Below are 12,091 nucleotides of genomic sequence, written 5' to 3' on the forward strand. Positions count from 1 at the left end.
TTTTTCAAACAGAACAGACAGTTTACAAACAGCAGAGCAAAATTCAGAGGAAGTTAGGTGAAAAAAAAGAGACATATCTGGAATATACAGAAGAATCAAGTGGTCAGAGTTCATTGATCAAATGCTCAATTATTCTTTGTACCCTGGAAATTAGAACTATGAATATGAAGATTTTCCTTAAGATATTCAGCAAGTCTTCTTTATCTCTAAATCTTTTACTTCTTGTTTTTTTGTCATCATTCTTCCTTCATTTATGTTTTCCTCCTTAAGTGTTAGCCTTATTTCTTCAATTAAATTTTAAGATTGTTTCATTCACTTAGAATTCGTTTAACCATAATATTTTTGGCATGTACTATGTTCCTAACATGGAGATATAACAACAAAGCAAGCTGATGAAAATCCCCGCTCTCAGCAGCTTACATAAAATTACAGGAAGAAAGTAAAAAAATAAATCAATGAGAAAACTATAAAGTATATTAAAAAGATAATAGGTGTCACAAAGAATAATATACCAGCAGAGAGAAATAGGAAGTCTTAAAGTGGCAGAATACTAGGTAGAATTTTCTGGAAAGGTTTGCTTGAATAGCTTTTTATCTTTTGAGGTTAGTAAAGAGGTAGCTTGTAGGCTATTAAAGAGGGAGGACTGTGAGACACACCCAATGTGAAGGTGACTTATGCACAAAGATCTCGCCTGCATAAGGGACTAGGAAAGACCCAAGACAGGACATGACATGGATGGAGGGAGAAATAATTCCTGATGCAATAATGACTATGGATTGGCATATTTGCATCTTCACAGTGAACTAGAAGTGAAACCACTAGTAGTTTTTAGGAAATTGAGCTCCTGACCGGCCTTTTATGAGTCTTTAATACTAATAGATTGAAGAAGCCAAGCACTGTTTGGAAGCGTATGTAGTTTAGATAGCAAATGAGGGTGTCTGAAACCAAGGTTGCAGAAGTGAAGAGAATACTTTGCAGGATTTCTGTTTCTTTGGATCTGTTAAGGTCTTTATGATTGCTATAAACATGGTCTACCTGGGCAAATATTTCTTGTGAGTCTGAGAGTGTTGCATATTGTGCAGTTACTGCATTCAGCATAATGCTCCACTTGAGGATGATGTTGCTATATTAACGGTTGCATTACAATTTTTTCTTCCTTTCTTAGCTGTCAGTTACTGAGGGAAGTGTCTTGCAATTTTTACTAATATCTGTGGATTTATGATTTTCCTCCAGTTTCCCATTTTTGCATCATATAATTAGGTGCTTTCTTTAGTGGAATATGCATTAAGAGATATTAGTTCTTGTTAAAAAAATCTGCCTTTTATATCATTATATGATCACTTTAAGCTTTGCTTCTTTGAAGCACAGACTGAATAGTGGCAAACTTTTGATTGAGTCAATGTCAGACTAATTTATCTGTATAATTTCCTGTTCAATCTATGTTTTTATGTTTATTTTATATTTATTTATCTTTTTAAAATATTTGCATATTTTCCATCAATAAATAAAATGTATTTTAAAAGAAATGAAGGAATTGATAGTCAATGGAAGATAAAGTTTGAAGGTAAATTCAGTAGACTGTGATATGAGGAATCAAAAATACAGCAAAGGATTGAAATTCTTAAATGCATTACAGTGAAAGATACTTTGCCATTAATGCCCCTCAAAATGCTCCTCCTTGCTTTCACATACTCTTGACCAATTTGAATAATTCTGGGAGTCTTGTTTCATGAATACCTTTAGCTGTACTTCTGTGGCTTCCTTGATATCTACAACTTGTTCAAAATATTTACCTTTCATGGTCATTTTGACTTTCGGGAACAACTAGAAGTCATATAGTGTCAGATCCAGTGAATAAAATGGACAGGAACACGCAATGTTTATATGAACCTGGCTTTCCATTGGATGACACTAAGTAGCAGCATTCACCTTATATTTTTAAAACATAATTCATAAAGACATTGACAAGAGAAGACTTCACCTCTGCTTCAGAGGGTAGCAAGATATATTTGAAGCAAGGAGAAGTATTTTGAGGAGGAATAATGGCAACGTGGCTTTCATTGTATTATTTCTGATTAAATATTCATTGCATAGTTTGATCATTCATTGTCAATACCGGTGATCGAATGCATGTTGAGAGATTAAAGTCATGGATCAGTTTAATATGTCTGGTCTGAGAAGCTTTAAATCTGAAGTTGCTGATTGCTGAATTACAGAAGACTCTGGAAGTCATCAACTTTAATGGGAAATATAAAATAGTTTATTTTAAACATAATGCTTGAGATCTTTATCTGTAAGCAGAGACATAAAGTTTACTAGACTGTGATTTAGGGATGAGTTACATGCAGTGACATAAATTTGGAAGTTGTCGTATTAGTAGAATTTAAGGCCTTTTGGAAGACATCACCAAATATGTAACAGGAAGAGAAAAGAAAATGTCTTAAGAAAGATCCTTGAATATTCCAAATATTAAAGATCACAGAGATTGAAAATAATCACCTTCCCCCGAAAAGACTAAAGAGAATCAGTCTGTGAAGTAAAACTGCTAGTGTGTGGTGTGCCCTGTGAGTAAGTTAACAGGTAATGATGAGTAGTTGGCTCAAAATGAAGCGAAATAGGGCAGTGTTACCAAGGGAAGAATATACTCTTACAATAAGATGTCAGCATGTCTGGATTTGATGGAAAATGTTAAGTAGAAAAATTGCAGATAGGAGGTAGGAGAGGCAAAGGATATCTCTTTGGGTTATGTCTTTGAGTAGCTAAAGAAAAGACAGGACCTTGGGTATTCATGGTGTGCCTGCATTTCCACAGCTTAGCATAAGACTGATTGGAATTTAAAATCCATATTGACAGACTTATTTATCTTCTGAGAAAAAAAATCAGGGTAATGAAAAGACTACAGAAAGAACTCTGAGAAAATAATTCATTATCCATGCGATTTTGTTGATGTGACTACTTGTCAGGTATAGAAACAGATTTGAAATGTAGAAGTTAAAAACATCATTGTATTTTCCTAGTATCAACACATAATTTTTCATATGAATGATAATGCAATTTTAATGAAAATGATGCTTTTCTCTAAGTGGTTACATTCTAGTATAACTATCCAAAGCTAATCACTCTTATGTTGAGAGCTTTCTACAAATTGATAAATATTAATTACCAGTTAGCATTTATCTAGATGTCAGTCTTCACATGGAAACTGCTTATCAAATAATAAAAACATCCATATTAGAAATGAAACTAGTCTTTTATAACCTAATTTTCATTATGATCCCTGTCTCATGTGCAATTTTCTTCTTCATTTCATTCTTACCTAATTTATAACGTTGAAATGAAAAGGAAAATGTTATTTCTCTTTATAAATAGTTTGCTAAGGTAAATGTTTATTGCTGAATATTTTATTTTAGCATGTAATAAATGTGCTTTTGCTTTTAACATCTCTATGTCACTGTTACAGTTTATAACTATATGTCCCCTTAAAAGTTTCATAAGCGCACAAGTGGATGGATCATGGATGTGTGTTACTTGGAGGTGGCTGGATCATGGGTGGGTGATATTGGATTAAGTGTGTGATAATTGGATTATTCCATTGATAGGTTTAATGTATGTAATTCTGGGTATGGAAAATGGGAAGCCCTCACTTTAGATCAGGTGGTACCAAGTAATAGCCTTGTACCCATTGATGGACTTTAAAGGGAAAGATGAATTTTTTCTGCTTGTCCTACAATGAACTGCCATGATGCCTTGCCTTGGAGCCAACCAACTATGGGCTTAAACCATTACAAACTACAAGTTAAAATAAACTTTTCCTTCTTTAACTTTGGGCACCAGGTATTTTGTCCCATCAATGACAAAAGTAACTAAGAGAATCACTAAGTCCTTGTGGCTGCTCTTATGAGATCCATAAAATCCTTTCAAAAAACAAAGCATTACTAAGAATCACTACAAATCTTCAACACTTTATAACTTTTTAAATGGTTCAAGTAATGTCTTCTTTGTTGGATTGCCATAACTCTTGAGTCTCAGTCAGCCAAAGAGGGTTTCAGAGAAGCTGTTGGAATAGGATCCAGATACTTATGATGGGTGCCATTGAAGAAGCATGCCTTGAGAAATAGTATTGAAACCATGGATTGTCTTAGTAGCTGTGCCAATGGAGTTTTGGGTTGTGAGGTGCCATTGCCAAGGAGAATTCTGTAATAGAGAACAAGAGCTATGTGTAGAAGAAGGTTGTAAAGAACATGACTCAGATTCAGTCTGTCTACCTAGATTTCTGTGAGTAGAAAAGTCCTAGAATTGTTCTTAGAAGTCGATTCCGATAGACATAACTGCATTTGGTTTCTTTAGGATTCACAGGTACTCAACAGAGTTCCCCGTGTGTTACCGAGATGTAACTAACAAGGAGCATTGCCTGATCTCTTGAAGTTATCTTCAGTTCTTTTGTTTGTGTGTTGCAACGAGTTATTCACTACTAATGAATTTCATATGACTTAAGAAACAGGATATCTTTCAAGATTAGGTCATAAAAATCTGTAGTTTCTAATTTGTGTTTCTCTCTAACTATATGAATTTCTTATCCTGGGAAATTCTAGCTTCCCAAGAAATCCTTGGAGAGGTCACAAAAGTGAGATGGAAATGGTTTAGTGGGAGCCTATAAGCAGGCACATGAATGAGTTTAAAATTAGATCTTTTGAATCTGCCGACAGATTTATAGCTATATGAGTGTATTTTTAGCTCAGATGCACCTTGAGATGCCTGAAGTTCTAAACAGGTTCACTGAAAACACATTAATGATCTTAAGCCAGGATATCAGGCTTCATTACATCTGTGCTTTTTACTCCAGAAAACATGATATAATAGTTCTATGTTATTGTAAATCACTAAGCTTTGAAATAACTCATTATGCAGGAACAGCTAACTCATACAATGCATATGCAAAGAGAATATTAACTAAAATAAAGGGAATGTCTAAAAATGAAGCCTTAACAATATTAAATATTTTCTACGTTAATTATAGCATTTTCTTAAATATCTGAGTGATACTATTTTCTGTTGTCCACAAAGTGTATGTACACTTCCTCATTGGTAAGAAGGATAGCCTATTATTCTCTTGATTTTTTCCCCCTTTGGATTAAGAAATGCTGACCTGTTGTACCTTCTAAACAACATGATAAGGACTGATGAAAGCAAACTATAAGAAATAAAAAAATTAAAAAACTATATTTTGATATTTTGCTAATCTTTAACCCAGCATAGATAGCAGGAATACTGACAATTAGTGTCTTGTAATGACTATGATTATATAAATGTATTGTTAACAGTTATATTTATCAATTCATAGTACTCAGATTATCTCAAACCTCAAAGTCTCTAAAATAGAAATATTTCCTATCCTATTTAAGTTGGCCAGTTGATATCAAAATTCAGTATATATATGTAGTGGTGTTTATAACATTCCATAAGAAACATACATAATGCATTGCTATGATCAATTAAATTAATATTTATCTCAGAAATTTAAAATTAATAGATGAAAGAAAATTCAATAATGACATCACATATTTCTAAACATAATCCTTCAGTCTATCTGATTTAGATAATGTGATTCTCTGAGCCCTGAGTATAAGCAGACCCTCATCCATTACATCAGAAATACTGATTAGATTGGTTTGAGAAATGAGCAGTCTTTATAGGATTATAAATATCCTCTAGCTTTTTACATTATGGTAATACTTTCACTTATGTACCCCATGTTCTTGTAGACCTTTGAAAGCTATCCTTGACACTTGATTCATGAACTAAGGAACAAAGACTTCATAAAGTATATTGTAAATGTATACACGAGTACACATACAATTTTGTATTTGAAAATTGTAACTTATCTCTTGCTATAAAATAATATACTAAAAACCTGGTTTAAACGTACAATATGAAAAATGTATTCCTTAAAATCATACTGCCAACTGTGTAGACTACTAGAATTCTAAACAGAAATGTTTTATCTTCTACAGGTTATGGCAAAACAGCAGTTTCTGAAAATTAGAACATGAGCCTTTTAAGCAAATAGCTAGAATAAGACTATATAAACTTGTGTTGGATTAATCAAAAGTATTAAAAGTAAAAAGAGATTTTTAATCATGAAAATTAATTGATAGAAATCAACCAATAAGAGGTTATCATCTAATTATATGAATTTTCTCTAAAAGATTGAGCCTAGTGAATCCTACTCATGAAATATCCACTTGGAAACTATCACAAATTTAAAGTTACACATTATATTCTGCTGTATTATGAAACAGCATATTGTTTTATATATTACTTCAAAAGATAATTCATATTGAAATCATTCTTTATAGTTTCTTGCCGACCTATTTTAGAATTTTAGATCTTAATGACTTGGACTGGACCAATTGCTTCACATTATTTCTGGTAATTTTGGTTTGAAAGAAGGTGGCCACATGTATATGTGTATGTGAAGACACAAATAACATGAGCATACATCAGCACACATACCCATAACTGAGGCAGGAGCACAGCACAGGTTGTTATGGAGCTCAAGGCCCAGTCCAGGTACCCGCAGGTGACATCATCAAGTTGAGACACTTCAGGTTAGGCTGGGACCAACTGTATCACTGAGGCTTTCATTATATAATGGAAAAATTTAGGTTTCTCATAAGTTCCCTTTTGCTAAATAATGTTAGTGACATAAAGGCTCTTCTCTCTTTGAAATAATTCATATCTCCTTGGATGAAGAGAAGAAAAGTGTGCTCTAGCCTGTTTGAATTTTGTAAAGCCTCTTTTCTCAGTAATTCTCCTTATGTAACTATTATGGGCTTGGTGATGTCAGAGTTTTTTATTACAATTGTCTTAAATTCTTCACATTTTATTCTATATTTTCTTTCAAAATCTGAATCTTAAATTTTAAGCCCAGTAACAAATGTTTACTGATTGTCTTAGTTATTTTTCTCTTGTTGCCTAGAGGAAATACACAACAGCGAAAAGTGAGAAGGAAAAGTTTATTTATCTCACAGTTTGTGGACGTTTCAGTCTATAATTAGCTGGCTGCAAAGCAGAGTGGCATAGCCAAGGGGCAATAGTTCATGACTAGAGAAAGCAAAGACAGGGAAAAAGCAACAACAGTAAAACTAGGGAGACGTGCTCTTTTCCTCCTTTATACTGTACACAGATAATCCACCCACACCATTTCAAAACCTTCCTCTTCCACAAGCTCAGGATGTTTACAAAATGACAACCCTAGCCTCTTGCTGAGTCTCTTAGATAAGCTTCTAATTTTCTCAATTCTCAAGTTCACACAATGTATCAACCATTACACTGATACTTCATGGTGTTTTTCTGGAAATTATTTTGTCTTCCATCCTACACCCAGGGAATACATTCCTAAACACTTGATAAAACCATCCACCTGGGAGCACTATGAGAGCAGGAAATATAAGGAAATGATTTTCTTAGTTATTGGAAAAATACTTTTATTTTTCAACTAGTGGGAAAATATCTGTATTTTCTTCTTTAGCCTCGTTGATAATTGTGTACTTGCCTATGTCACATTTTAAATTCCCAATTTTAACCATATACTAAGCAGGCTCAATATAAGGTTCTTTTGCTTATCCTCTACATTGCAAAACAAAATAATTTGTCTCTAATGCAGATCAGAATGTATTCCTCCTGTACTTGGAAAAGTGTTGGGCAGCCATTGCTTTAAGAACAAATCACATCTTAGCAATCAACTTTTTTCTGATTTTGTCCTTTTGTTCCCATCTTGCCAGTTAATCCAGTTGCTATTTCTTACATATGACTTGTGCTCTCGCAGAATCCTGCATCTACACATGGAGCTCTACAGCTCACATTAGACCTTTTGGATAATCAGACAGTGAGGATTCAGGAGTCATCTTACACTTCATCCCTTGCTTCAAGCAGAGCTATTAGCGTTCTTCATGCCACCACCATGACACTTTAAACACACTAAAATTAATGATTTGTTTTCTACTGGTATGTACAGGTCTTTAGTAGAATTATTTTATGAGATCTTAAAACTGTTTTTCCTTTGAGTTAACCTTTTATACTTGTTTTAAAAACAAGTAATAATGGGAAAGATTTACTATGGCATAAAGTAGAATGATGAAGACAGAAATCTAAACACCAGTAAGCCTGTTGTTTTCTCTCTGTCTCTGTCTCTCTCGGTCTGTCTCTCTCTTTTTTTCTCTCTCTGTCTCTTTCTCACTCTCACTGTTGCTGTCCTTTTTCTCTCTTGCTTCATGCCATGATATTAATTTTACTTATTCATTAAACTTGTACACACGGTGAATATGTACAAGCATAATTTTATTATAATGACAAAGAAGTTCTAACAAGCGAGAGAGAGCCAAATTAGCATATCTCTTGGGGAAGGTGCCTTTTGATTTCTTTTGCTGCATGCTCACTTCTGGAACATTTGCTGTAGTGAGTTCAGATTGGGTACTAAGTGTCTAAGTTGACTGTCCCTGACACATACCTCTTTGATTATCTGAACCAAGAGTAAGGTGTCTTTTTGTCAATTCCAGGAAGAAAGTTCTGGACTTTCTGGTTACCTATGAGGCTATCATGCAATTTTCATGAAGCAAGAGTATCACACCCAGTTATTAGAAAGCAAATTGAGTTGGAGGAGTTGGGGATCAACATAACTAAATTCTGACCTTACAAATCAGCCTGTAGTTTATTGTGAAAGTAATGGCCCACAGTAAAATTACTAACTATCCACCCTCATTCTTCTATCCTTCCATGCAAACTATTAATAAACTTTCATACTTAGAAAGGCATTCACCCTTCTTAACATATGGAGCTGAAATAAGTTATGTACTCTTTTTCACCCCTTGCGAAGCTTTCATTTGATTGCCTAACTTGAATGGGAATAGTCTACTGATGAAAAAGAATTCTCTGTTTTTAAAGATGGCAATGCTTCTATTGGTTCCTAACCCACTGACTTCAGTGCAGTATCAGAAGTAACATTCTTTCTGAACTCATATTCTTTCCTGAACTTGCATCATTTCCTGATAAATAAATATTTTGAATGATATCTTTCTGGAGCAATGAGAGATTTCATCATGAATTTCATAATATTCTTATTTTTTAGAGGATTGCTTGTATTTCTTTTACTTCAAGTGAAACTTTACCTATTTAAGCTCAAGGTGACGACATTATTAACATAGTTGACACTTTTTTTTAATTAAAAGTGAAAAATATCAGGTGTGCTCTCAAAGACACAAAATATACTGTGTTGATGTGGCCAAGCACAAGAAAGCCTCAGCATTTCACTAGTGAAAAAATAAACTTTCTCAAGGAATACCATTTGTAAACAGAAAAATTGTGTGAGGAATCAACCAGAAATAAACAAAAAAGATTTGAGAAAAGGAGGAAGCATGTAAAGTCTTTATCTGAAAATCTGAACCCTTTAAATGTGTAATGATTCTTTGTCAGCATTTTTTGAAAAGATTATGGTTCCTGCAAAACAGAAAGAGAGTATCAAAGTATGAGTGAATTTTCAATTATAGGTAATAGAGTTCTGGTATTTTATTTAAAAGCATTAGGATATCTTAATGCTAGCGGGCAGATTCAGAAACACCATAATGACTTGAGGTTAAAAGTTCAGTTCTCAGAGCAAGATATACCTGGCTTTAACTCTAACTTCAATTTAAACCTCTTTGATTTGTCTGTTTTCCGTGGTACATAGAGAAGGGCTACATACAACCTATGTTTTTCAAGTTAGTTGTCTTTAGTGCTTGAGTTCCTCTGAGGAGCTGAGGTGCTGTAGAAACAGTCCTGAACATTGACATACCTAGAACTAGTTTTTCACATTTCTTAAAGATAGATTTCAGCTTCTCTTTATGTTCATTTGTTTTGACTTTCAAAAATTAATCAACTAGAATTTTAACGTACAAAAATAATTGCATACATTTGTAGAGTACAATGTGATGTTTTGATATTTGTGTGCATTGTATAACTATTTATCAAGCTGATTGACAAACCCATCACATCACCTCATTATGTTTTTGTGGCAGAATGCTTGTCTATACTCTGTATGCCATCGGTTACTCAATAGTTTTAACTCAACTTAGAGACTGCTCTCTAAGTTGATGAATCACAGAGCTAGGACCTTTATTTAGGGCCATGGTATGATTCTCAGTGTTTCCATTATTAGAAAGAAACAATGTGACTGTTACAACTCTTAAGTTTCCACAAGAGAAACTGAAATAAAACTGTTTATAAATTGAGCCTTGGTTTACTCATTAATCCACAAGGGAGGAGGACTGATTTTTTTTTTTTTTTTTTTTGTATCAGGAATCAAACTCGGGACTTATATTTGCCAGGCAGGTGCTTGTGTCACAGAGCTGTGTCCCCAGCCCTGAGGAATGATTTTCTTATAGGTGAAATCCTTCCTAGGGTGGCTTTATTCCCGCGTCCCTCTATTCTATGTGTGTGTGTGTGTGTGTGTGTGTGTGTGTATGTGTGCCTGTCTACATGTGCATGAGTGTGTGTGTGTAATTAACTATGGTTAACTGTGTCAAAAAGGGAAGTCTAGTTTGCTGTCTCCAGAAAATGTTAGCACTATTGGAACAATCTCTGCCTAGTGAAGAAGCCTTAGGGTATTTTTTAGAAGAGGGAGATACACAAACCACATTTCCGAATCTGGCAACTGTTGGCAATAATTTAACATTTTTATGTTTGTGTTGAACTGTCATGTCATTTTAGAATTTACACACAGAATACACAGTTCTGTATAGTTCAACTTCTAAACTGTTGCACATAGGTTGGAAACTGAGGTGAGAAAAAAATAGAATTGGGGCCAAATACTGTAACTGGCATAACCTATAGACTTAGTTTTAAAGAATTAAATTAACAAAGATCTCCATTAAGTGCTTTTAGCCTTATCAATTTGCAATAGTTCTCTTGTCTCAGGTGGTTGATTTTTATATTATGAAAATAATTGTGTCTCCTGGGCAGATATACAGACATTAGAATGATAAATACGGTTTCTGCAGAATTTGAACTTGGCAGAGTCCTGCACTTTTGGATGTTGATCACAGACAGTAGGCTGGTGGCATTTGGTGTAAGTCTTGGCAGGTTCTGGCCTCAGGCATAGGACTCCACAAGCAGAGACGAGAATCCTGATGTGGTCGCTAGCTTGACCTTATCCTCTGTGCGCACCCGTGCTGGAGGCAAAGTAGCTTCAAGGACCATTAGTAAGAAAATCGTTCAGTTCTGAGAAAAACTCACTGAAACAAGTAGAATACAAAATATTGTACTCGTTTATTCATTCATTCATCTTTAGCCAGGTGTTCAGGATAGTAAAGTGCTTAGGTGCCCAAAACCTACTTGTGCTCCAGAGAATTTGAGGTTGAGGTTTAAGTTGTTACTAACAGAAATAGGTAAGCAATGGTAGATAAACTGCTCTAAATTCCACTTCTAGTTTTTAATTACCTCCAGGATCAAAAGAAGAAAATGCAATTTCTGCACATTTTCCAAAGAATGATGATAAAACAGATAACCTCAATAGTATTCATTACACTCAAACCTTAGTATTCTTTTAGATTTTGGGGACTGGAAATAAAAACTTCTACCCACAGACAAGTGATAGAGTTTCCTAATGAATAAATAAGAAAAAAATGGAGGCTCATATTTCTAAGAGAACAAATCCATCTGTTTGGAATGAAGTACAGAACTAACAATAGAAGTTCTGCAAGTGCAAAAGTTAAGAAGACAATTTAAAATACCCATGTCTCTAGGAAATATATCTGCAAAGAGAATTAAGAAAGAGCTGAAGGGTTTGGAAAATATGTTTCATGTTTACTATCAGAACAATATCAGTGGGAGAATGCACATATAATGAAGGTAGACAGCAGGATAAGCTAGAAGAAAAGATGGAAAAATGTTGACGTTATAGGGAATAAGCAAGTGATGAAGGGTAAGATGACAGCTAGTATCTATACACAGAAATCTAAAAAGAACTCTAACTTTGTGTGTGTATTTCAAATTGATTCAGAGTAGAGCTTTAATTTATTGCATATCTTCTCTTGTCCATTGTCCATGTCTGGACATT

Source organism: Cavia porcellus, unplaced genomic scaffold (genome assembly GCF_034190915.1).
Source record: "Cavia porcellus strain 051 isolate PalLab524CR breed Dunkin Hartley unplaced genomic scaffold, mCavPor4.1 scaffold_30, whole genome shotgun sequence".
NCBI classification, from domain to species: domain Eukaryota; kingdom Metazoa; phylum Chordata; class Mammalia; order Rodentia; family Caviidae; genus Cavia; species Cavia porcellus.